The 27,143-nt window shown below is 47.0% G+C and overlaps 1 long non-coding RNA gene across 1 annotated transcript in view; it reads right to left on the minus strand.

The window, feature by feature from the left end:
- The window catches only part of LOC145796708 (uncharacterized), a 40,685-nt gene extending 13,970 nt beyond the window's left edge, over positions 1-26,715 (minus strand). The window contains exons 1-2 of the long non-coding RNA XR_014337197.1: positions 26,531-26,715; positions 26,349-26,411 (exon numbers count right to left, since the gene is read on the minus strand). This is a non-coding gene — a long non-coding RNA (uncharacterized LOC145796708). The remainder of the gene's footprint in view (positions 1-26,348; positions 26,412-26,530) is intronic.
- Between the last annotated feature and the right edge of the window lie 428 nt (positions 26,716-27,143).

The following is a 27,143-nucleotide window of genomic DNA, read 5'->3' on the forward strand; positions in this document are numbered from 1 at the left end:
TCTGATCCACGTTTTCAACCGGAGTATCCTCAGAAGCAGAATCTTCGTCAGTATCTGAACCTTCAAGGAATTGCTGCTGCATGGCATCCGCATACCCCGCAAGGGACTTCGGTATAAAGTACTCTAGAGGGTTGAAGACCTCGGTCTGTTGATCATGACCGAGCTTCTCCACAGCCGCCCTCCAGCCGCACTTGAAGAAAAGCTCCTTGGCGGCATCGCATTGCTTGACGTAGGCCTCCTCTGCCTCCTTGAAACCTCGCTTGTACCCCCCCTTGTCGACCGCCTCCATGTTCTTTTTCAGTTCGCTTATTTCGGCGTCCTTTCTCTTCTCAAGCTTCAACAACTCCCGCAAATACTTGTCCTTCATAACGATGGCAGCTTTCTGCTTCTCCGCTTCCGCCGAATTAACTAGATCGGCAAGACGGCCGTTCTCCGCTTCTAACTCGGCCATTCTCTTTTCGGCTTGTAGTAGTTCGGCCGACTTTGCTTCGGCTTCCGCCATCGCCTGCCTTGTGGTTTTGCGGAGTTCTTGGACTTTCCTATAAGTGACATTGTTCTTTTGCAAGGCCTGGCAAAACAAAAATCTCATCTCAGCCGAAGTAAAAGTTAGAAAAATTTAGACAGGAAAAAACAGACAGAGCTACTTACCAAGATCATGGACTTGGAAGCAGACCGAATTGATTTCATTTCGGTGTTCAGTTGCTTCAAGTGGTACTCCATGTCCTTGGGGAGGCACACACTTTTGGCCAGGTTAAAGGCCAGTTGGTGGTCTTTTTCAGCCACGACCGAGTCAGTGGCTTTGATGTTTCGGTCATTGAAGATCAAAGGCGGAGCCCACTTCGGAGATCGAGCTCGGTCAATTTGCTCTGGTTGGGAGGCAGGATGAGGACTTTGGGGGACGGATTCGACTTCATCAACAAGTTGTTGTTCGGCTGACGTAGATCGGGCGCGTTTTGAAGGGCGAGACGAAGAAGGCCGTTGTGAAGGAAGGGCCACGACGGCGGGCTGCACCTCAGTAGTTGGTGTTACTTCGGCCCTGGTTGTTGCGGTCAGGAGGGCCCTCACTCTGCTTTTCTTTGCCATTTCTTCTTCAGCTGATAGTGGGACAAGTCTTATCTCGGGCAAAGTTGGGTCCGGTTCTGGGTCTTCCTCGAGAAGAAAATCGGTTACCTTTGCTTTCCGTCGACCGCTGTAACGGTAGGTCGGTTCGAAATTTAGAAGCTTGGCCCAATCTCTTTCTTTAATCCGAAATGCAGCCCGCAAGACTCCGAGGTTGGGATAGCTATACAAGGAATGGAGATGGGCGAAATCTGCAAAAAAGAGATGTGTTAGTTCGGCTAATAGACTAAACAACCGAGATAACACACAAAGCAGAAGACCGTAGTAAAATTACCAGGCTCTCCCATTTTCCAATTTATAGGTCGGCCAGGAATTTGAGCTTGAAAATCCTCAAAGTTCCCAGAGACCCAAAAGAAATCATCATCGTTAAGATCTTTGTCCGGAGTGTGCTTAATTATCTTCTCTCGGCGGCGGCGAATTCTAAGGTAATAGACCCACCCAGCATTCTTTGAGCCGATGGAATACTGATGGAATATTTCGGCTAGGCCAAGATTTAGTCCGGTTTGGTGGTTTAATGCGGCTATTCCCATTATGATACGATATGTATTGGTGGACAGTTGGGTGGGGCACAACCTAGTCTGTCTAAGAAATTCGCAGATTAGCGGTTGGACAGGAAACCGTAGTCCGGTTTCTATTATGGATTGAAGGGTAAAAGGGACGAAGCCTTCATTGTCCCAGGGAGTAGCATCTTTCTTGGCCAACACCAGTTGGACGTCATCGGGAATCTGGAAATCTTGCCTAAATTCGGCCATGCCACCAGGGGTTTCGACTAAATATCTATACTTACCCATTTGATTATAATTTATGAATAAATTATTTCGGTACAAAAACTAGGCTGAGTAGCTCGGTTGAGCACACGCAGGAGTGCCTGGGCAACCTAAGTCTGCAAAGTAGAAAACAAAGGGGTTAAGCACAGATCGTTGGACCGCGCTGCAAATTATAAGCAAGATATACAAATCCTACTTCGGCTTAGTGGGCTGGTTCTACCTCGGTTCATCAGAAGGTTTGTTAGCTCGGTGTTGAGCAGATTAGACCGGTTTATCGTCTAGGGGCAGCTTTCCGAGTTTGGTCTAAAAAACTAAGAAAGCTGGTTTAGCCCCGAGGCTTAACGGTTGTAGTGCGAATAGAGTTACTTCGGTTAAGCCTCTAGGGGCGGCTTTCCGAGTTCGGTTTAAGAACGAAGAAAACCGGCTTGGCCCCGAAAGCTTAGCTCGGTTATAGGCCGAAGTAACTAGTTCGGTATGTGCAAGCTTGTTCGGTGATCTTATCTCGGCTAGAGTGGTTCAGAAGAAACTATTGATATTCCTACAAGTTCTAGTTCGGTTATTTTCTGAATCTATCTACATACATAACACAAACAGTATCCTAGTTCGGTTGGGATGTGATTCTGGATCAAAATCAAGTTTTCTCTAGGGTATATGACATATACTCATGGGTTATACTGGTTTCTTCATAAAAATACGAAAGCAAAGCAGACAAATGAAGAAAAATGTTCGCAAAAAACATACAAAACAAAGCTATGCAGATACGGAAGCAAAACAGAACAAGAAGGAAAGAGAATTCGTTTACCAGGTTAAAGAAGGGACTAAAGTTGAAAATCTGTTGCAGTAGAAAGAAGAACTCGAGCAGCAGAAAAGCAGAGAGAGAGGATGAAGGAATAGTAAAAGTGAAGATACCCTAGCCTCAGGGATCACTTTTGTTAGAGAGCCCAAAATTTGGGCGGGAACTGTTTCAAGATCACAAAGCACGAAGACGGCGTGACAGCCGTCCTTAGCCAATCAGAGCCTGCCACGTGTCACTGGAATGGGAAGCGTTACAGACACTATGATTGAAGAGACGTTTTTGACCGGACAAACCAGGGCCCGGAGTAAAATTAGTTCGGCTGAAAAATTCGAGGGTTTTTAGCTCGGCTGGAATAGCTTCAAACGACGGCAGCTCGGCTGATGGACTGGTAATCCCAATCATGCTAAGCAGATGGAATTAAGGGGCAATTGAGAGGGTAATTTTTGGAAAAAATTGGGCCGAGCCGCGAGTTGGGCATTGAGGCCCAAAACGCGGAGGACTAAGTAAGAAGGCCGCAATTGATACTCCGGCCCAGAGGGGCAAAGTTACTCCGGCCTTGGGAAGACAAAGTTACTTCGGCCCAAGGAGGTCAAATTACTCCAGCTCGAGGAGAAATATTTACTTCGGCCCAAGGAAGAGTAAAACTACTCCGGTCTTTAGGCAACTTACGGTTAGGCCGGTCTCAGAGTTAGTCCGGTCGTGACTTACAATGGTTAGGTCGGTCAGAACTTGTTACTTGGAAGTTTGATCTAAGTACGTCAAGGGTGAACAGAACAGCCGAAGTAAGGAGTTAGGGGAGAAGACCGAGCTAAGGATAGTTCGGCCCTCTGTGGCTCGGTATAGCCAATTTTACTTCGGTCAAAAGCAAGTTCGGCCATATAGAAAACCATCCCACTTGGTTTAAGCAGTGGGGGAGGGTGTAAAAGGATAAGCATTATCCTTAGGAGTATGAATCCTAGGAGGACTCTGCATGGAGAAATACAAGTCCTACTAGGATTGTGCCATATGAAACTTATAAAAGCCTACGAGCATCACCTTGGAGGAGGTAATTGAACACAATCTTTCTGAGAACTTAGAGCTTTGTCTATTTGTCAAGTTTTCTGACTTAGGCATCGGAGAGGTTTCCGGCACACACCCGCCGGCTAGCTCACGTTTGTGTTTTCAGGTGACAAAGCGACGTCGTACGGAGGAGCGTGGACTTGGTCAACAGGATTATACGAGGAGAATTATTTCCTCCCCGTACAATTGGCGCCGTCTGTGGGAAGAACAGACAAGAACAAAAACCTCTTGACTAAGCTTCTCCTTTTCTCATTCAATGGCACACATTGAAGACTTGCCGCAGTCCGCCGTCGACGGACTAACTCCAGAGGGGGGCGCAAGGCGCGAAGGATTACCCTCTGTCCCTCCTATGGCAGATCTGGAGCCCCAACAACATAACTCCAGGAGGAGTGGCAGGGGAAGGCGGAATAGCAGCCCTCGACATTCTAAGAGTCCTGACAGGCAAAGGAGGAGGGTGGATCCTCAAGCCCTGGAAGATCGCGTGAAAGAACAAGATGAACTAATTCGAAGGATGGCGGCGGACATGGAGGCTTTAAAACGCCAGATGAAGACTAAAGACGTGGCGACAGGAGAGGGGCGCAAGCACAAGACGCCCCCTCGCCACTCAGAGAGTCGTAGTAGGAATACTACACCCTCCCAAGGAGAGAGCAGAAGCCTCAGGACAGGCGACACTCACTCCTTATCTTCAAGGACTCGTCACTCCAGGTCTGAGAGGACGAGATCCGAAAGATCATACACTGAAGGAAGCACATATTGGCCTTCACATTCACACCAAACCAGATCCAGACAAACCGAGCTACCCAGGTCATCCGACTTACGAACCGTGCTAGAAGAAAAAGCACGATGCAAGGAAGATGCCAGGGCAAGGGATCCACACCGAGTTTCGGCCTTACAACGGTTGGCTCCTCGGACGCACGAAAGCGTCGAGGTTGGAATGCCAATACCGCGACCGGCCTACGAACCAACGGACAAGGCATTGGCAAGACTACAGACCTCGCCGTTTGTCCCAGCGATCGAAAACGCGCCCCTACCATCAGGCTTCCTTCAGCCAAAGTTCAATACATATGAAGGGAAGTCGGACCCGTATTCACACCTGAGCCACTTTCGCCAAGTCATGGCCGTGTACAGGCGAAACGAGGCCTTAATGTGCATACTTTTCCCATCAAGTCTGGGCGACCTAGGCTTGACGTGGTTCGAAAAGCTCCCAGAGGGCAGCATAGCCTCCTGGGCCCAATTGGCAGAAGCGTTCGTAACAAGGTTTCGGACAAATACTAAGACACCGGTGGAGATAGACCAGTTACTCTCCATCGACATGGGAGAAAAAGAGACCCTCAGATCTTACAACAGTCGCTACTGGGAAACATTCAACCAGATTGGAGACTGCCCCACCAATCTAGCCATTGCGCAGTATAAAAGAGGCCTACCAGTAGGGAATCGACTAAGGGACTCGATCACCATGACGCCACCCCTCACCATGGAGGCCCTGATGGAAAGAGTGCATCAGCACATCAGGGTAGAAGAGGATGGCGCGCGTGCTAAAGCAAAATCAAGTACGACCGCAGCACCAGAAAAGAAAACCCCTGCCAAGGTCAACACGGTTGACCGAAGTAACAAGAACGGACGTGGCAGACGAGATAACGGAGAAGACCCAGACAAAAGATGGTTGAGAATCCGCACTGCCATAACAACGGTGTTCAAAAAACCAATATATCGGATTCTGAGCGAAATCAAAGACAAGCCTTTTGTCAACTGGCCAGCCAAGCTAGGGGAAGGTCAGAAGAATTACGATGACAGATCACGGTGCACTTTCCACAAAGAAAAGGGGCACCGAACTGAGAATTGCACGCCACTGAGACAGCACTTGGAAGAATTGGTGGCAGCAGGCCACTTGGATGAATACATTGAAGGAGGAGTGCAGCCGGCCCCCCAAGATCATAATGACCATCCCAATGGAATGCCAAACGATGCACCACCTCAAGGCATTATCAATGTAATTCATGGAGTTTTTGAACCCGAGCGCGTATGTGAGCTCAGAGGTTCAATCAAGAAGGCTGAGCACTTTAGGGAAATATTGAGTGCCCAACCTGCCATCAAGAAGGGGAGGACAGAGGCAACAAACGTCATGACCTTTTCAGATAAGGACTTAGAACGAATTTACTGCCCCCATAATGATGCCCTGGTCGTCACTCTCCGAGTCAAGGATTTTGACGTCAAGCGGATTCTGATTGACCAGGGTAGTTCATGTGAGATCATGTATTACGACACATTCAAACAACTAAAGCTGCAAGACAAAGACTTGGCACCCGCAGTTTCTCCCCTGATTGGATTCAACTCCATGCCAGAGTGGCCTGTCGGCAAAATAATCCTTCCAGTCAGAGCGGGAAGTGTATCAAAACAGGTGGAGTTCTGGGTATTGAAGGTCCCCTCCACCTACAACATCATCCTGGGCAGAACATGGCTGCATGCCATGCGTTCGGTAGCGTCATCATACCATCAGGTAATGCGGTTCCCCAATGACGCCGGTATAATTGAAGAAGTCTATGGCGATCAGATCATGTCAAAACAATGCTTCGCCACAGCAAACGGAAGCCGAGCTGCCAAAGGATACGTTTATTCGGTGGAAGAACCCGAGAGTAATGAACTATTCGCGGACGTCGGCAAAGAGGCTGATCAGAAAGCGGTGGAAGACTTGGTGGAGGTAAAAATAGATGAGAAGAACCCGGATAAGTTCTTCTTGCTTGGCTCATCATTGTCCAGCGCTGAGAGATTAGAGGTCTTGGAATTCTTGACCTCTAATATCGAAGTGTTTGCCTGGACACCTTACGACATGCCAGGCATTGATCCAAACTTCATCAGTCACCAACTCAATGTCCACCCATCCGCCAGACCAGTCATTCAACGCACACGCAGATCGGCACTCCACCACGCCGAAATAGTGGCAGAAGAGGTAGGCAACCTGCTGGAGGCAGGAGCGATAAGGGAAGTGCACTACCCAAAATGGATCTCCAACACCGTCGTAGTGCCAAAAAAGAACGGTAAATGGCGTGTCTGCGTCGACTACAAAACAGTCAACAAGGCGTGCCCAAAAGATAGCTTCCCTCTACCAAGGATAGATCAACTGGTGGACTTAACGGCAGGACATAACCGACTTAGCTTTTTGGATGCATACAGAGGCTACCACCAGATCGCCATGCATGAACCAGACCAGGAGGTCACATCCTTCACAACACCAAGGGGGTTATATTGCTACAAGGTCATGCCCTTTGGCCTGAAGAACGCAGGGGCGACATTCCAAAGGATGGTCAGCAAGATGTTTGAACCATTGTTAGGCAGAACAATGGAGGCTTACATCGACGACATGGTGGTCAAAAGCAAGGATGAGAATGACCATCTGAAAGATTTAGGCGAGATGTTCCAGATCCTGAAGAAACACAAGTTGCGCCTTAACGCGTCCAAATGCGCATTCGGAGTTGGATCTGGCAAATTCTTGGGCTTCCTGGTGACCAACCGAGGTATAGAAGCAGACCCCTCTCAGATCAAAGCAATCCAGGAGTTGGAGAGACCAAACTCAGTCAAAGAAGTGCAGCATCTCACTGGAATGGCGGCTGCACTCAACCGGTTCATAAGCAAGTCATCAGACAGGCTACGACCATTCTTCCAAGCTTTAAAGGCCAAGTTTGAGTGGGATGAAGAATGCGACCGAGCTCTGGAAAGCTTGAAGGAATACATGTCTTCCCCACCACTACTTGTTACTCCAGTACCTGGTGAAGAACTCTTTTTGTACCTAGCAGTCTCTCAACACGCAGTCAGCGCAGTGTTGGTTCGTGCAGAAGGAACACAACACTTGCCCATCTTTTATGTAAGCAAGACATTGTTGGGAGCCGAAACAAGGTACTTGCCCTTAGAGAAGCTAGCATTAGCGTTAATGATGGCATCCAGGAAGTTGGCGCATTACTTTCACGCCCACACCATAGTCGTCCTCACAGCCTTTCCATTAAAAGCTCTATTTGAAAGGGCGAACTTCAGTGGGCGAATTTTGAAATGGGCAGTAGAGTTGGGACAATTCGACATCAAGTTCCAACCCAAGACCGCAATAAAAGCTCAATCTTTGGCAGACTTCGTCGCAGAGTTTACTCCTGGAAGTCATCATATCTGCCCAGTCGACCTGACTGACTCAACCGAACTAGGGGCGGAAGTCGACGCCGGAATAGCGCAACCCCTAGTGGAAGGTAGTCCATCAACCGAACCAGGGACGGAAGTTGACGCCGGAATAGCGCAGCCCCTAGTGGAAGGTAGTCAATCAAGCACCAAGGCAGACCACACCAAGGACAACAAGGAAGAGACGAACAAAGGCTCACCAGCAGTTCAAACAGAGGACGAAGGGCAGACATCCAATATGGACTTTGAAGAAAACACCATCCTTGACCCCACGGCATCGACTGACCCTTCCACCTGCTGGAAACTATTCGTTGGAGAGATGTGGAAGCTCTTTGTGGATGGAGCATCCAACCGACATGGAGCAGGGCTTGGCATAGTCCTCATCTCTCCAGACGGCCTGGTTATAGAGCAAGCAGTCAACCTTGGCTTCCCAGCATCCAACAACGAAGCAGAGTATGAAGCGCTTCTCGCAGGACTCAAGTCGGCACACTTCATGAAAGCAACCAAACTAATGGTGTACAGTGACTCTCTGCTGGTGGTAAACCAAATTTCTGGCGAATACGAAGCAAAGGACGACAGAATGGCCAAGTACCAAGAGTTAGTCAGAACAGAGATCAAGAAGTTTGATGTGGTTAGGATAGAACAAATTGGCAGGGAGGAAAACAGCTGAGCTGACGAGCTAGCAGGCCTTGCCTCAATGGCAGATACATCAATCCCTCATCCATTACTCGTCGACTTCTTACCAAAACCGAGCATAGAAGACCCCGAAGCGGAGGAAGTGTGTTGCGCAGAATTAGGCCCTTCTTGGATGGATCCCATCATCCTGTTCCTAAAAGACGGCATCCTACCAGAAGAGAAAAAAGAAGCCAACAGAATAAGGGCAAAGTCGCAGCGGTTTTGGCTATCTCCATCTTTGGCATTATACAAGAAGTCGTTCTCTGGGCCTTACCTCAAGTGCGTTCATCCCAGCAAAGTAGAAGCATTCCTGTTTGAAATACACGAAGGGGTATGTGGAAGTCATCAAGGGGGAAGGTCGCTCGCTTACAGGGCTATTTCGCAAGGATATTGGTGGCCATATATGCAAGCAGACTCTGAAAAGTATGTGAAGAAGTGTGAAAAATGCCAGAAATTCGCGCACCAAATACATCAACCAGCAAGAGAACTCCTACCCTTAACAAGCCCATGGCCTTTCGCAATGTGGGGCTTAGACATAGTAGGACCACTTCCAACAGCACCCGGAGGCAGAAAATTCTTTATCGCAGCAACAGACTACTTCACAAAATGGGTGGAAGCAGAAGCATTGGCATCAATCAAAGAAAAAGATGTGAAGAAGTTTGTTTGGCAAAATATTATCACTCGGTTTGGCATACCAAAAGCACTGATCTCAGACAATGGAACTCAGTTCGACGGCAGAATCTTCAGAAGCTTTTGTGATGAATACAAGATAGAGTTCTACAATTCCACACCGGCTTATCCTCAAGCAAATGGGCAGGCTGAAGCATCAAATAAAGTCGTCTTGGATGGACTAAAGAAAAGGCTAGAGAAAGCAAAAGGCAAGTGGGCGGATGAACTTCCTCACGTCTTATGGGCTTACCGCACCACACCTCGGCGATCAACTGGAGAAACACCATTTTCCTTAGCCTATGGCATGGAAGCAGTGATCCCACTAGAAGTTGGCCTCCCCACAATTCGAAGCGAAAATTTTGATCCAGACTTAAATGGAGAAGCCATAGCCTTAGAACTCAACCTTGTAGAAGAAAGAAGAGAAAGAGCGTTGGTCCACATCACCTCATACCAACGGGAGTTAATCAGAAAATACAGCAAAAAGGTTCATCCAAGACAATTCAAAATTGGCGATTGGGTACTGCGCAAAGTAATGGGAAACACCTTGGTCCCAGGAGACGGCAAGTTAGGCCCAAATTGGGAAGGTCCTTATAAGGTGGTTGGGTTAGCCGGCAAAGGGGCATACCACCTAGAAGACAAGGATGGCAAGGCAATCCCTAGGCCATGGAATACGGCCAATCTCAAGATATTTTACTTTTAGCTTTTCTTTTTCAAACATTATGTAATTTTCTCTTCCTTCAATAAAATGAGATTCTTTTTAGCACAGATTACTCTTTGTAAAAGTTAGCTTTAGAGACTAAGTATATTGTAAGCATTCTATTCTAAGTTAGCCGTAAAAACTAACTCAGAGGTTGGCTGGATTAAACCAACACCCTTCCTAAGCCCAGGATAAGGATCCAGGCTGCAGGACATTTGGTCGGAATAACCAAATATTATAAGTTAGCTGGAAAAACTAACTTCAATGGTTGGCTGGAATAAACCAACTTTTGTCACTCTTCAGCCAAAGTAAGGGTATGGCTGAAGAGTAGTTGGCTGGAATAAACCAACACTTGTTACTCTTCAGCCGAAGTAAGTGCAAGGCTGAAGAGTGGTTGGCTGGAATAAACCAACTCTTGTTACTCTTCAGCCGAAGTAAGTGTATGGCTGAAGAGTGGTTGGCTGGAATAAACCAACTCTTGTTACTCTTCAGCCGAAGTAAGTGTATGGCTGAAGAGTGGTTGGCTGGAATAAACCAACACTTTGTACTCCTTAGCCGAAGTAAGTGCATGACTAAGGAGTGGTGGGCTGGAATAAACCAACTCTTGTTACTCTTCAGCCGAAGTAAGTGTAAGGCTGAAGAGTGGTTGGCTGGATTAAACCAACACCTAGTACTCCTCAGCCGAAGTAATTATGTCGGCTAAGGAGTGGTTGGCTGGTAAGTATAGTTTAACCAACCAAAAACCGAAATAACACTTGGAGTAATAGAAGACATTACAAATGCAAGCATACACACAATAACCGGAATAAGAGAAGTAAAATTTTCATTGCAAGAGAAGTCATTACAAGGGGGCTTAGTTCAGTTACAAAGAAAAAAAGAATACAAAGTCAAGCGAAAAGATCTTCAATCTCGGCATCAAAGGCAGCATCAGTGACAGCTGGAAGACCGGTCTCTGGTGGCAGGACTCCTTCAGTCACAATAGTGGCATCGACCGGAGCCACAGTTTCATTTGGCTGTTCAATAGTCAGATCTTCCACTCTGGACTCCGGCCGATCTATCTGATCCACGTTTTCAACCGGAGTATCCTCAGAAGCAGAATCTTCGTCAGTATCTGAACCTTCAAGGAATTGCTGCTGCATGGCATCCGCATACCCCGCAAGGGACTTCGGTATAAAGTACTCTAGAGGGTTGAAGACCTCGGTCTGTTGATCATGACCGAGCTTCTCCACAGCCGCCCTCCAGCCGCACTTGAAGAAAAGCTCCTTGGCGGCATCGCATTGCTTGACGTAGGCCTCCTCTGCCTCCTTGAAACCTCGCTTGTACCCCCCCTTGTCGACCGCCTCCATGTTCTTTTTCAGTTCGCTTATTTCGGCGTCCTTTCTCTTCTCAAGCTTCAACAACTCCCGCAAATACTTGTCCTTCATAACGATGGCAGCTTTCTGCTTCTCCGCTTCCGCCGAATTAACTAGATCGGCAAGACGGCCGTTCTCCGCTTCTAACTCGGCCATTCTCTTTTCGGCTTGTAGTAGTTCGGCCGACTTTGCTTCGGCTTCCGCCATCGCCTGCCTTGTGGTTTTGCGGAGTTCTTGGACTTTCCTATAAGTGACATTGTTCTTTTGCAAGGCCTGGCAAAACAAAAATCTCATCTCAGCCGAAGTAAAAGTTAGAAAAATTTAGACAGGAAAAAACAGACAGAGCTACTTACCAAGATCATGGACTTGGAAGCAGACCGAATTGATTTCATTTCGGTGTTCAGTTGCTTCAAGTGGTACTCCATGTCCTTGGGGAGGCACACACTTTTGGCCAGGTTAAAGGCCAGTTGGTGGTCTTTTTCAGCCACGACCGAGTCAGTGGCTTTGATGTTTCGGTCATTGAAGATCAAAGGCGGAGCCCACTTCGGAGATCGAGCTCGGTCAATTTGCTCTGGTTGGGAGGCAGGATGAGGACTTTGGGGGACGGATTCGACTTCATCAACAAGTTGTTGTTCGGCTGACGTAGATCGGGCGCGTTTTGAAGGGCGAGACGAAGAAGGCCGTTGTGAAGGAAGGGCCACGACGGCGGGCTGCACCTCAGTAGTTGGTGTTACTTCGGCCCTGGTTGTTGCGGTCAGGAGGGCCCTCACTCTGCTTTTCTTTGCCATTTCTTCTTCAGCTGATAGTGGGACAAGTCTTATCTCGGGCAAAGTTGGGTCCGGTTCTGGGTCTTCCTCGAGAAGAAAATCGGTTACCTTTGCTTTCCGTCGACCGCTGTAACGGTAGGTCGGTTCGAAATTTAGAAGCTTGGCCCAATCTCTTTCTTTAATCCGAAATGCAGCCCGCAAGACTCCGAGGTTGGGATAGCTATACAAGGAATGGAGATGGGCGAAATCTGCAAAAAAGAGATGTGTTAGTTCGGCTAATAGACTAAACAACCGAGATAACACACAAAGCAGAAGACCGTAGTAAAATTACCAGGCTCTCCCATTTTCCAATTTATAGGTCGGCCAGGAATTTGAGCTTGAAAATCCTCAAAGTTCCCAGAGACCCAAAAGAAATCATCATCGTTAAGATCTTTGTCCGGAGTGTGCTTAATTATCTTCTCTCGGCGGCGGCGAATTCTAAGGTAATAGACCCACCCAGCATTCTTTGAGCCGATGGAATACTGATGGAATATTTCGGCTAGGCCAAGATTTAGTCCGGTTTGGTGGTTTAATGCGGCTATTCCCATTATGATACGATATGTATTGGTGGACAATTGGGTGGGGCACAACCTAGTCTGTCTAAGAAATTCGCAGATTAGCGGTTGGACAGGAAACCGTAGTCCGGTTTCTATTATGGATTGAAGGGTAAAAGGGACGAAGCCTTCATTGTCCCAGGGAGTAGCATCTTTCTTGGCCAACACCAGTTGGACGTCATCGGGAATCTGGAAATCTTGCCTAAATTCGGCCATGCCACCAGGGGTTTCGACTAAATATCTATACTTACCCATTTGATTATAATTTATGAATAAATTATTTCGGTACAAAAACTAGGCTGAGTAGCTCGGTTGAGCACACGCAGGAGTGCCTGGGCAACCTAAGTCTGCAAAGTAGAAAACAAAGGGGTTAAGCACAGATCGTTGGACCGCGCTGCAAATTATAAGCAAGATATACAAATCCTACTTCGGCTTAGTGGGCTGGTTCTACCTCGGTTCATCAGAAGGTTTGTTAGCTCGGTGTTGAGCAGATTAGACCGGTTTATCGTCTAGGGGCAGCTTTCCGAGTTTGGTCTAAAAAACTAAGAAAGCTGGTTTAGCCCCGAGGCTTAACGGTTGTAGTGCGAATAGAGTTACTTCGGTTAAGCCTCTAGGGGCGGCTTTCCGAGTTCGGTTTAAGAACGAAGAAAACCGGCTTGGCCCCGAAAGCTTAGCTCGGTTATAGGCCGAAGTAACTAGTTCGGTATGTGCAAGCTTGTTCGGTGATCTTATCTCGGCTAGAGTGGTTCAGAAGAAACTATTGATATTCCTACAAGTTCTAGTTCGGTTATTTTCTGAATCTATCTACATACATAACACAAACAGTATCCTAGTTCGGTTGGGATGTGATTCTGGATCAAAATCAAGTTTTCTCTAGGGTATATGACATATACTCATGGGTTATACTGGTTTCTTCATAAAAATACGAAAGCAAAGCAGACAAATGAAGAAAAATGTTCGCAAAAAACATACAAAACAAAGCTATGCAGATACGGAAGCAAAACAGAACAAGAAGGAAAGAGAATTCGTTTACCAGGTTAAAGAAGGGACTAAAGTTGAAAATCTGTTGCAGTAGAAAGAAGAACTCGAGCAGCAGAAAAGCAGAGAGAGAGGATGAAGGAATAGTAAAAGTGAAGATACCCTAGCCTCAGGGATCACTTTTGTTAGAGAGCCCAAAATTTGGGCGGGAACTGTTTCAAGATCACAAAGCACGAAGACGGCGTGACAGCCGTCCTTAGCCAATCAGAGCCTGCCACGTGTCACTGGAATGGGAAGCGTTACAGACACTATGATTGAAGAGACGTTTTTGACCGGACAAACCAGGGCCCGGAGTAAAATTAGTTCGGCTGAAAAATTCGAGGGTTTTTAGCTCGGCTGGAATAGCTTCAAACGACGGCAGCTCGGCTGATGGACTGGTAATCCCAATCATGCTAAGCAGATGGAATTAAGGGGCAATTGAGAGGGTAATTTTTGGAAAAAATTGGGCCGAGCCGCGAGTTGGGCATTGAGGCCCAAAACGCGGAGGACTAAGTAAGAAGGCCGCAATTGATACTCCGGCCCAGAGGGGCAAAGTTACTCCGGCCTTGGGAAGACAAAGTTACTTCGGCCCAAGGAGGTCAAATTACTCCAGCTCGAGGAGAAATATTTACTTCGGCCCAAGGAAGAGTAAAACTACTCCGGTCTTTAGGCAACTTACGGTTAGGCCGGTCTCAGAGTTAGTCCGGTCGTGACTTACAATGGTTAGGTCGGTCAGAACTTGTTACTTGGAAGTTTGATCTAAGTACGTCAAGGGTGAACAGAACAGCCGAAGTAAGGAGTTAGGGGAGAAGACCGAGCTAAGGATAGTTCGGCCCTCTGTGGCTCGGTATAGCCAATTTTACTTCGGTCAAAAGCAAGTTCGGCCATATAGAAAACCATCCCACTTGGTTTAAGCAGTGGGGGAGGGTGTAAAAGGATAAGCATTATCCTTAGGAGTATGAATCCTAGGAGGACTCTGCATGGAGAAATACAAGTCCTACTAGGATTGTGCCATATGAAACTTATAAAAGCCTACGAGCATCACCTTGGAGGAGGTAATTGAACACAATCTTTCTGAGAACTTAGAGCTTTGTCTATTTGTCAAGTTTTCTGACTTAGGCATCGGAGAGGTTTCCGGCACACACCCGCCGGCTAGCTCACGTTTGTGTTTTCAGGTGACAAAGCGACGTCGTACGGAGGAGCGTGGACTTGGTCAACAGGATTATACGAGGAGAATTATTTCCTCCCCGTACAATTGGCGCCGTCTGTGGGAAGAACAGACAAGAACAAAAACCTCTTGACTAAGCTTCTCCTTTTCTCATTCAATGGCACACATTGAAGACTTGCCGCAGTCCGCCGTCGACGGACTAACTCCAGAGGGGGGCGCAAGGCGCGAAGGATTACCCTCTGTCCCTCCTATGGCAGATCTGGAGCCCCAACAACATAACTCCAGGAGGAGTGGCAGGGGAAGGCGGAATAGCAGCCCTCGACATTCTAAGAGTCCTGACAGGCAAAGGAGGAGGGTGGATCCTCAAGCCCTGGAAGATCGCGTGAAAGAACAAGATGAACTAATTCGAAGGATGGCGGCGGACATGGAGGCTTTAAAACGCCAGATGAAGACTAAAGACGTGGCGACAGGAGAGGGGCGCAAGCACAAGACGCCCCCTCGCCACTCAGAGAGTCGTAGTAGGAATACTACACCCTCCCAAGGAGAGAGCAGAAGCCTCAGGACAGGCGACACTCACTCCTTATCTTCAAGGACTCGTCACTCCAGGTCTGAGAGGACGAGATCCGAAAGATCATACACTGAAGGAAGCACATATTGGCCTTCACATTCACACCAAACCAGATCCAGACAAACCGAGCTACCCAGGTCATCCGACTTACGAACCGTGCTAGAAGAAAAAGCACGATGCAAGGAAGATGCCAGGGCAAGGGATCCACACCGAGTTTCGGCCTTACAACGGTTGGCTCCTCGGACGCACGAAAGCGTCGAGGTTGGAATGCCAATACCGCGACCGGCCTACGAACCAACGGACAAGGCATTGGCAAGACTACAGACCTCGCCGTTTGTCCCAGCGATCGAAAACGCGCCCCTACCATCAGGCTTCCTTCAGCCAAAGTTCAATACATATGAAGGGAAGTCGGACCCGTATTCACACCTGAGCCACTTTCGCCAAGTCATGGCCGTGTACAGGCGAAACGAGGCCTTAATGTGCATACTTTTCCCATCAAGTCTGGGCGACCTAGGCTTGACGTGGTTCGAAAAGCTCCCAGAGGGCAGCATAGCCTCCTGGGCCCAATTGGCAGAAGCGTTCGTAACAAGGTTTCGGACAAATACTAAGACACCGGTGGAGATAGACCAGTTACTCTCCATCGACATGGGAGAAAAAGAGACCCTCAGATCTTACAACAGTCGCTACTGGGAAACATTCAACCAGATTGGAGACTGCCCCACCAATCTAGCCATTGCGCAGTATAAAAGAGGCCTACCAGTAGGGAATCGACTAAGGGACTCGATCACCATGACGCCACCCCTCACCATGGAGGCCCTGATGGAAAGAGTGCATCAGCACATCAGGGTAGAAGAGGATGGCGCGCGTGCTAAAGCAAAATCAAGTACGACCGCAGCACCAGAAAAGAAAACCCCTGCCAAGGTCAACACGGTTGACCGAAGTAACAAGAACGGACGTGGCAGACGAGATAACGGAGAAGACCCAGACAAAAGATGGTTGAGAATCCGCACTGCCATAACAACGGTGTTCAAAAAACCAATATATCGGATTCTGAGCGAAATCAAAGACAAGCCTTTTGTCAAGTGGCCAGCCAAGCTAGGGGAAGGTCAGAAGAATTACGATGACAGATCACGGTGCACTTTCCACAAAGAAAAGGGGCACCGAACTGAGAATTGCACGCCACTGAGACAGCACTTGGAAGAATTGGTGGCAGCAGGCCACTTGGATGAATACATTGAAGGAGGAGTGCAGCCGGCCCCCCAAGATCATAATGACCATCCCAATGGAATGCCAAACGATGCACCACCTCAAGGCATTATCAATGTAATTCATGGAGTTTTTGAACCCGAGCGCGTATGTGAGCTCAGAGGTTCAATCAAGAAGGCTGAGCACTTTAGGGAAATATTGAGTGCCCAACCTGCCATCAAGAAGGGGAGGACAGAGGCAACAAACGTCATGACCTTTTCAGATAAGGACTTAGAACGAATTTACTGCCCCCATAATGATGCCCTGGTCGTCACTCTCCGAGTCAAGGATTTTGACGTCAAGCGGATTCTGATTGACCAGGGTAGTTCATGTGAGATCATGTATTACGACACATTCAAACAACTAAAGCTGCAAGACAAAGACTTGGCACCCGCAGTTTCTCCCCTGATTGGATTCAACTCCATGCCAGAGTGGCCTGTCGGCAAAATAATCCTTCCAGTCAGAGCGGGAAGTGTATCAAAACAGGTGGAGTTCTGGGTATTGAAGGTCCCCTCCACCTACAACATCATCCTGGGCAGAACATGGCTGCATGCCATGCGTTCGGTAGCGTCATCATACCATCAGGTAATGCGGTTCCCCAATGACGCCGGTATAATTGAAGAAGTCTATGGCGATCAGATCATGTCAAAACAATGCTTCGCCACAGCAAACGGAAGCCGAGCTGCCAAAGGATACGTTTATTCGGTGGAAGAACCCGAGAGTAATGAACTATTCGCGGACGTCGGCAAAGAGGCTGATCAGAAAGCGGTGGAAGACTTGGTGGAGGTAAAAATAGATGAGAAGAACCCGGATAAGTTCTTCTTGCTTGGCTCATCATTGTCCAGCGCTGAGAGATTAGAGGTCTTGGAATTCTTGACCTCTAATATCGAAGTGTTTGCCTGGACACCTTACGACATGCCAGGCATTGATCCAAACTTCATCAGTCACCAACTCAATGTCCACCCATCCGCCAGACCAGTCATTCAACGCACACGCAGATCGGCACTCCACCACGCCGAAATAGTGGCAGAAGAGGTAGGCAACCTGCTGGAGGCAGGAGCGATAAGGGAAGTGCACTACCCAAAATGGATCTCCAACACCGTCGTAGTGCCAAAAAAGAACGGTAAATGGCGTGTCTGCGTCGACTACAAAACAGTCAACAAGGCGTGCCCAAAAGATAGCTTCCCTCTACCAAGGATAGATCAACTGGTGGACTTAACGGCAGGACATAACCGACTTAGCTTTTTGGATGCATACAGAGGCTACCACCAGATCGCCATGCATGAACCAGACCAGGAGGTCACATCCTTCACAACACCAAGGGGGTTATATTGCTACAAGGTCATGCCCTTTGGCCTGAAGAACGCAGGGGCGACATTCCAAAGGATGGTCAGCAAGATGTTTGAACCATTGTTAGGCAGAACAATGGAGGCTTACATCGACGACATGGTGGTCAAAAGCAAGGATGAGAATGACCATCTGAAAGATTTAGGCGAGATGTTCCAGATCCTGAAGAAACACAAGTTGCGCCTTAACGCGTCCAAATGCGCATTCGGAGTTGGATCTGGCAAATTCTTGGGCTTCCTGGTGACCAACCGAGGTATAGAAGCAGACCCCTCTCAGATCAAAGCAATCCAGGAGTTGGAGAGACCAAACTCAGTCAAAGAAGTGCAGCATCTCACTGGAATGGCGGCTGCACTCAACCGGTTCATAAGCAAGTCATCAGACAGGCTACGACCATTCTTCCAAGCTTTAAAGGCCAAGTTTGAGTGGGATGAAGAATGCGACCGAGCTCTGGAAAGCTTGAAGGAATACATGTCTTCCCCACCACTACTTGTTACTCCAGTACCTGGTGAAGAACTCTTTTTGTACCTAGCAGTCTCTCAACACGCAGTCAGCGCAGTGTTGGTTCGTGCAGAAGGAACACAACACTTGCCCATCTTTTATGTAAGCAAGACATTGTTGGGAGCCGAAACAAGGTACTTGCCCTTAGAGAAGCTAGCATTAGCGTTAATGATGGCATCCAGGAAGTTGGCGCATTACTTTCACGCCCACACCATAGTCGTCCTCACAGCCTTTCCATTAAAAGCTCTATTTGAAAGGGCGAACTTCAGTGGGCGAATTTTGAAATGGGCAGTAGAGTTGGGACAATTCGACATCAAGTTCCAACCCAAGACCGCAATAAAAGCTCAATCTTTGGCAGACTTCGTCGCAGAGTTTACTCCTGGAAGTCATCATATCTGCCCAGTCGACCTGACTGACTCAACCGAACTAGGGGCGGAAGTCGACGCCGGAATAGCGCAACCCCTAGTGGAAGGTAGTCCATCAACCGAACCAGGGACGGAAGTTGACGCCGGAATAGCGCAGCCCCTAGTGGAAGGTAGTCAATCAAGCACCAAGGCAGACCACACCAAGGACAACAAGGAAGAGACGAACAAAGGCTCACCAGCAGTTCAAACAGAGGACGAAGGGCAGACAGCCAATATGGACTTTGAAGAAAACACCATCCTTGACCCCACGGCATCGACTGACCCTTCCACCTGCTGGAAACTATTCGTTGGAGAGATGTGGAAGCTCTTTGTGGATGGAGCATCCAACCGACATGGAGCAGGGCTTGGCATAGTCCTCATCTCTCCAGACGGCCTGGTTATAGAGCAAGCAGTCAACCTTGGCTTCCCAGCATCCAACAACGAAGCAGAGTATGAAGCGCTTCTCGCAGGACTCAAGTCGGCACACTTCATGAAAGCAACCAAACTAATGGTGTACAGTGACTCTCTGCTGGTGGTAAACCAAATTTCTGGCGAATACGAAGCAAAGGACGACAGAATGGCCAAGTACCAAGAGTTAGTCAGAACAGAGATCAAGAAGTTTGATGTGGTTAGGATAGAACAAATTGGCAGGGAGGAAAACAGCCGAGCTGACGAGCTAGCAGGCCTTGCCTCAATGGCAGATACATCAATCCCTCATCCATTACTCGTCGACTTCTTACCAAAACCGAGCATAGAAGACCCCGAAGCGGAGGAAGTGTGTTGCGCAGAATTAGGCCCTTCTTGGATGGATCCCATCATCCTGTTCCTAAAAGACGGCATCCTACCAGAAGAGAAAAAAGAAGCCAACAGAATAAGGGCAAAGTCGCAGCGGTTTTGGCTATCTCCATCTTTGGCATTATACAAGAAGTCGTTCTCTGGGCCTTACCTCAAGTGCGTTCATCCCAGCAAAGTAGAAGCATTCCTGTTTGAAATACACGAAGGGGTATCTGGAAGTCATCAAGGGGGAAGGTCGCTCGCTTACAGGGCTATTTCGCAAGGATATTGGTGGCCATATATGCAAGCAGACTCTGAAAAGTATGTGAAGAAGTGTGAAAAATGCCAGAAATTCGCGCACCAAATACATCAACCAGCAAGAGAACTCCTACCCTTAACAAGCCCATGGCCTTTCGCAATGTGGGGCTTAGACATAGTAGGACCACTTCCAACAGCACCCGGAGGCAGAAAATTCTTTATCGCAGCAACAGACTACTTCACAAAATGGGTGGAAGCAGAAGCATTGGCATCAATCAAAGAAAAAGATGTGAAGAAGTTTGTTTGGCAAAATATTATCACTCGGTTTGGCATACCAAAAGCACTGATCTCAGACAATGGAACTCAGTTCGACGGCAGAATCTTCAGAAGCTTTTGTGATGAATACAAGATAGAGTTCTACAATTCCACACCGGCTTATCCTCAAGCAAATGGGCAGGCTGAAGCATCAAATAAAGTCGTCTTGGATGGACTAAAGAAAAGGCTAGAGAAAGCAAAAGGCAAGTGGGCGGATGAACTTCCTCACGTCTTATGGGCTTACCGCACCACACCTCGGCGATCAACTGGAGAAACACCATTTTCCTTAGCCTATGGCATGGAAGCAGTGATCCCACTAGAAGTTGGCCTCCCCACAATTCGAAGCGAAAATTTTGATCCAGACTTAAATGGAGAAGCCATAGCCTTAGAACTCAACCTTGCAGAAGAAAGAAGAGAAAGAGCGTTGGTCCACATCACCTCATACCAACGGGAGTTAATCAGAAAATACAGCAAAAAGGTTCATCCAAGACAATTCAAAATTGGCGATTGGGTACTGCGCAAAGTAATGGGAAACACCTTGGTCCCAGGAGACGGCAAGTTAGGCCCAAATTGGGAAGGTCCTTATAAGGTGGTTGGGTTAGCCGGCAAAGGGGCATACCACCTAGAAGACAAGGATGGCAAGGCAATCCCTAGGCCATGGAATACGGCCAATCTCAAGATATTTTACTTTTAGCTTTTCTTTTTCAAACATTATGTAATTTTCTCTTCCTTCAATAAAATGAGATTCTTTTTAGCACAGATTACTCTTTGTAAAAGTTAGCTTTAGAGACTAAGTATATTGTAAGCATTCTATTCTAAGTTAGCCGTAAAAACTAACTCAGAGGTTGGCTGGATTAAACCAACACCCTTCCTAAGCCCAGGATAAGGATCCAGGCTGCAGGACATTTGGTCGGAATAACCAAATATTATAAGTTAGCTGGAAAAACTAACTTCAATGGTTGGCTGGAATAAACCAACTTTTGTCACTCTTCAGCCAAAGTAAGGGTATGGCTGAAGAGTAGTTGGCTGGAATAAACCAACACTTGTTACTCTTCAGCCGAAGTAAGTGCAAGGCTGAAGAGTGGTTGGCTGGAATAAACCAACTCTTGTTACTCTTCAGCCGAAGTAAGTGTATGGCTGAAGAGTGGTTGGCTGGAATAAACCAACTCTTGTTACTCTTCAGCCGAAGTAAGTGTATGGCTGAAGAGTGGTTGGCTGGAATAAACCAACACTTTGTACTCCTTAGCCGAAGTAAGTGCATGACTAAGGAGTGGTGGGCTGGAATAAACCAACTCTTGTTACTCTTCAGCCGAAGTAAGTGTAAGGCTGAAGAGTGGTTGGCTGGATTAAACCAACACCTAGTACTCCTCAGCCGAAGTAATTATGTCGGCTAAGGAGTGGTTGGCTGGTAAGTATAGTTTAACCAACCAAAAACCGAAATAACACTTGGAGTAATAGAAGACATTACAAATGCAAGCATACACACAATAACCGGAATAAGAGAAGTAAAATTTTCATTGCAAGAGAAGTCATTACAAGGGGGCTTAGTTCAGTTACAAAGAAAAAAAGAATACAAAGTCAAGCGAAAAGATCTTCAATCTCGGCATCAAAGGCAGCATCAGTGACAGCTGGAAGACCGGTCTCTGGTGGCAGGACTCCTTCAGTCACAATAGTGGCATCGACCGGAGCCACAGTTTCATTTGGCTGTTCAATAGTCAGATCTTCCACTCTGGACTCCGGCCGATCTATCTGATCCACGTTTTCAACCGGAGTATCCTCAGAAGCAGAATCTTCGTCAGTATCTGAACCTTCAAGGAATTGCTGCTGCATGGCATCCGCATACCCCGCAAGGGACTTCGGTATAAAGTACTCTAGAGGGTTGAAGACCTCGGTCTGTTGATCATGACCGAGCTTCTCCACAGCCGCCCTCCAGCCGCACTTGAAGAAAAGCTCCTTGGCGGCATCGCATTGCTTGACGTAGGCCTCCTCTGCCTCCTTGAAACCTCGCTTGTACCCCCCCTTGTCGACCGCCTCCATGTTCTTTTTCAGTTCGCTTATTTCGGCGTCCTTTCTCTTCTCAAGCTTCAACAACTCCCGCAAATACTTGTCCTTCATAACGATGGCAGCTTTCTGCTTCTCCGCTTCCGCCGAATTAACTAGATCGGCAAGACGGCCGTTCTCCGCTTCTAACTCGGCCATTCTCTTTTCGGCTTGTAGTAGTTCGGCCGACTTTGCTTCGGCTTCCGCCATCGCCTGCCTTGTGGTTTTGCGGAGTTCTTGGACTTTCCTATAAGTGACATTGTTCTTTTGCAAGGCCTGGCAAAACAAAAATCTCATCTCAGCCGAAGTAAAAGTTAGAAAAATTTAGACAGGAAAAAACAGACAGAGCTACTTACCAAGATCATGGACTTGGAAGCAGACCGAATTGATTTCATTTCGGTGTTCAGTTGCTTCAAGTGGTACTCCATGTCCTTGGGGAGGCACACACTTTTGGCCAGGTTAAAGGCCAGTTGGTGGTCTTTTTCAGCCACGACCGAGTCAGTGGCTTTGATGTTTCGGTCATTGAAGATCAAAGGCGGAGCCCACTTCGGAGATCGAGCTCGGTCAATTTGCTCTGGTTGGGAGGCAGGATGAGGACTTTGGGGGACGGATTCGACTTCATCAACAAGTTGTTGTTCGGCTGACGTAGATCGGGCGCGTTTTGAAGGGCGAGACGAAGAAGGCCGTTGTGAAGGAAGGGCCACGACGGCGGGCTGCACCTCAGTAGTTGGTGTTACTTCGGCCCTGGTTGTTGCGGTCAGGAGGGCCCTCACTCTGCTTTTCTTTGCCATTTCTTCTTCAGCTGATAGTGGGACAAGTCTTATCTCGGGCAAAGTTGGGTCCGGTTCTGGGTCTTCCTCGAGAAGAAAATCGGTTACCTTTGCTTTCCGTCGACCGCTGTAACGGTAGGTCGGTTCGAAATTTAGAAGCTTGGCCCAATCTCTTTCTTTAATCCGAAATGCAGCCCGCAAGACTCCGAGGTTGGGATAGCTATACAAGGAATGGAGATGGGCGAAATCTGCAAAAAAGAGATGTGTTAGTTCGGCTAATAGACTAAACAACCGAGATAACACACAAAGCAGAAGACCGTAGTAAAATTACCAGGCTCTCCCATTTTCCAATTTATAGGTCGGCCAGGAATTTGAGCTTGAAAATCCTCAAAGTTCCCAGAGACCCAAAAGAAATCATCATCGTTAAGATCTTTGTCCGGAGTGTGCTTAATTATCTTCTCTCGGCGGCGGCGAATTCTAAGGTAATAGACCCACCCAGCATTCTTTGAGCCGATGGAATACTGATGGAATATTTCGGCTAGGCCAAGATTTAGTCCGGTTTGGTGGTTTAATGCGGCTATTCCCATTATGATACGATATGTATTGGTGGACAGTTGGGTGGGGCACAACCTAGTCTGTCTAAGAAATTCGCAGATTAGCGGTTGGACAGGAAACCGTAGTCCGGTTTCTATTATGGATTGAAGGGTAAAAGGGACGAAGCCTTCATTGTCCCAGGGAGTAGCATCTTTCTTGGCCAACACCAGTTGGACGTCATCGGGAATCTGGAAATCTTGCCTAAATTCGGCCATGCCACCAGGGGTTTCGACTAAATATCTATACTTACCCATTTGATTATAATTTATGAATAAATTATTTCGGTACAAAAACTAGGCTGAGTAGCTCGGTTGAGCACACGCAGGAGTGCCTGGGCAACCTAAGTCTGCAAAGTAGAAAACAAAGGGGTTAAGCACAGATCGTTGGACCGCGCTGCAAATTATAAGCAAGATATACAAATCCTACTTCGGCTTAGTGGGCTGGTTCTACCTCGGTTCATCAGAAGGTTTGTTAGCTCGGTGTTGAGCAGATTAGACCGGTTTATCGTCTAGGGGCAGCTTTCCGAGTTCGGTCTAAAAAACTAAGAAAGCTGGTTTAGCCCCGAGGCTTAACGGTTGTAGTGCGAATAGAGTTACTTCGGTTAAGCCTCTAGGGGCGGCTTTCCGAGTTCGGTTTAAGAACGAAGAAAACCGGCTTGGCCCCGAAAGCTTAGCTCGGTTATAGGCCGAAGTAACTAGTTCGGTATGTGCAAGCTTGTTCGGTGATCTTATCTCGGCTAGAGTGGTTCAGAAGAAACTATTGATATTCCTACAAGTTCTAGTTCGGTTATTTTCTGAATCTATCTACATACATAACACAAACAGTATCCTAGTTCGGTTGGGATGTGATTCTGGATCAAAATCAAGTTTTCTCTAGGGTATATGACATATACTCATGGGTTATACTGGTTTCTTCATAAAAATACGAAAGCAAAGCAGACAAATGAAGAAAAATGTTCGCAAAAAACATACAAAACAAAGCTATGCAGATACGAAAGCAAAACAGAACAAGAAGGAAAGAGAATTCGTTTACCAGGTTAAAGAAGGGACTAAAGTTGAAAATCTGTTGCAGTAGAAAGAAGAACTCGAGCAGCAGAAAAGCAGAGAGAGAGGATGAAGGAATAGTAAAAGTGAAGATACCCTAGCCTCAGGGATCACTTTTGTTAGAGAGCCCAAAATTTGGGCGGGAACTGTTTCAAGATCACAAAGCACGAAGACGGCGTGACAGCCGTCCTTAGCCAATCAGAGCCTGCCACGTGTCACTGGAATGGGAAGCGTTACAGACACTATGATTGAAGAGACGTTTTTGACCGGACAAACCAGGGCCCGGAGTAAAATTAGTTCGGCTGAAAAATTCGAGGGTTTTTAGCTCGGCTGGAATAGCTTCAAACGACGGCAGCTCGGCTGATGGACTGGTAATCCCAATCATGCTAAGCAGATGGAATTAAGGGGCAATTGAGAGGGTAATTTTTGGAAAAAATTGGGCCGAGCCGCGAGTTGGGCATTGAGGCCCAAAACGCGGAGGACTAAGTAAGAAGGCCGCAATTGATACTCCGGCCCAGAGGGGCAAAGTTACTCCGGCCTTGGGAAGACAAAGTTACTTCGGCCCAAGGAGGTCAAATTACTCCAGCTCGAGGAGAAATATTTACTTCGGCCCAAGGAAGAGTAAAACTACTCCGGTCTTTAGGCAACTTACGGTTAGGCCGGTCTCAGAGTTAGTCCGGTCGTGACTTACAATGGTTAGGTCGGTCAGAACTTGTTACTTGGAAGTTTGATCTAAGTACGTCAAGGGTGAACAGAACAGCCGAAGTAAGGAGTTAGGGGAGAAGACCGAGCTAAGGATAGTTCGGCCCTCTGTGGCTCGGTATAGCCAATTTTACTTCGGTCAAAAGCAAGTTCGGCCATATAGAAAACCATCCCACTTGGTTTAAGCAGTGGGGGAGGGTGTAAAAGGATAAGCATTATCCTTAGGAGTATGAATCCTAGGAGGACTCTGCATGGAGAAATACAAGTCCTACTAGGATTGTGCCATATGAAACTTATAAAAGCCTACGAGCATCACCTTGGAGGAGGTAATTGAACACAATCTTTCTGAGAACTTAGAGCTTTGTCTATTTGTCAAGTTTTCTGACTTAGGCATCGGAGAGGTTTCCGGCACACACCCGCCGGCTAGCTCACGTTTGTGTTTTCAGGTGACAAAGCGACGTCGTACGGAGGAGCGTGGACTTGGTCAACAGGATTATACGAGGAGAATTATTTCCTCCCCGTACAAGAAGTCTTTAAGAGATGGGTGAAACCTCACAGGAAGAATTGAGTTCTAGAACTTGCACATACAAGTCTTGTTACACTGTTGAATGAAACCTCAAAATAATGGTGATCAACACTTCAACAAAGCATTCCCAGTTGGAGCCAAAAAAACACAATAACAACAGAATCCACAAATTACTTGAACCCTAGACACAATGGCAACTATTTTTTTACAGAACAAACAAGAATATACATATATATACATATATATATATATATATATCAGTTTTCATTTTTTGCATTATCTGGTGAGTATGATTTTAGTCCATCCCTTCAAACATTCACTCAATAGGGTTTTAAAATTAGGGATTTTCAAAAAAATTGGTTTTGACAATTAGGGAAAACAAAGGAAAATAGAGAAATTGAGCGACAGAGAGAGAGAGGACCCATACCTAATGTCGGGGTTGTTTGAAGACAGGCGAACTGGTTGTAGCAGAAAAATGGTGATGGTGGTACTGTTAGGTGCGAAAAGAGAGAGCAACCATGTGAGTAAGAGGAGTAATGGAACACAACTACAAAGATTGAGAGAGAGAGAGAGAGAGAGAGAGAGAGAAACAGAGATAAAAATACATACCTAACAATGGAGGCCCAAGTACTTCTCGAAGCGCCGCTGATGCTTGGTCGAAAAATCGACACAGGCGACTGGGATGACGGAGGAGGAGCAACTTTGTTGAACACAATCGAGCAGGAGAATCGACGATGAGGTACGTATGAGGAGTGGTGCGCGGGAGTGGTGCGCGGGAGTGACTGTATAAAGAGTTTGAAAAATTCACTCGAGTGATAGGGAAACTTTTTCCCTACTAAACTGTTTGGTCGGTATTGAATCAACATTTACTTAAATAACATTCAAAACGGGGTCGTTTCAAGATCTGCGACCAAATCTTGGTCGCTAAAAATTTTACAGATGTTTCCAATTACAATTTTACAGATGTTTCCAATATTATCAACTAAATTTTTTTTTTTCAAATGTTTCCAATTTTGAAATTTTTTTGTTTTTGTTGTGTGGGTATATACAAAATGTATTTACGTAGTAGTTTAAACCAATAGTGTAGTACGACATCTTATGGATTGAATATAATTAAGTCATTATTTTAAAATAGTTGACAAACTATTTAGTGTAAATTGTGATTTCTCATATTTTGAGCATCACATAGGCAACACCATATGGTACTCGAAGACTATGTAAT

The sequence above is a fragment of the Camellia sinensis genome, chromosome 8 (genome assembly GCF_055761805.1).
Source record: "Camellia sinensis isolate YWXY chromosome 8, ASM5576180v1, whole genome shotgun sequence".
NCBI lineage: Eukaryota > Viridiplantae > Streptophyta > Magnoliopsida > Ericales > Theaceae > Camellia > Camellia sinensis.